The sequence below is a fragment of the Bison bison genome, unplaced genomic scaffold (genome assembly GCF_000754665.1).
Source record: "Bison bison bison isolate TAMUID 2011002044 unplaced genomic scaffold, Bison_UMD1.0 scf7180017864270, whole genome shotgun sequence".
NCBI lineage: Eukaryota > Metazoa > Chordata > Mammalia > Artiodactyla > Bovidae > Bison > Bison bison.
The window spans coordinates 6555821-6556197 of NW_011494842.1; positions in this window are offsets into that span (position 1 = coordinate 6555821).

The following is a 377-nucleotide window of genomic DNA, read 5'->3' on the forward strand; positions in this document are numbered from 1 at the left end:
TCTCTCTCTCTCTCTCTCTCTCTCTCTCTCTCTCTCTCTCACACACACACACACACAGAGACAACCACTCGATTCCTAGAAGTTCCCCACTCTAGAAGGATCCCTGGCATTTAAGGTAAACAAACCTCAATAAAACTAGGTAAGTATTCAAAAATCATAGGTATTCTAGTGGCCTGGGTTCAAATACATTTCTAGGAAAAACTGGCAAACTTTTGCTCTATTAAAAAACGTCCTCCGACCTTTTCCTTGCAATGCACTGCAGTACTGACTTGTATAAGCTAACTACCTGACTTGTGTGCAACAGCCTACTATACACACACACACACACATGTGCACACAGAAAACCTCTGAAAGAAGAATCAAGAGTGAGAAACAGG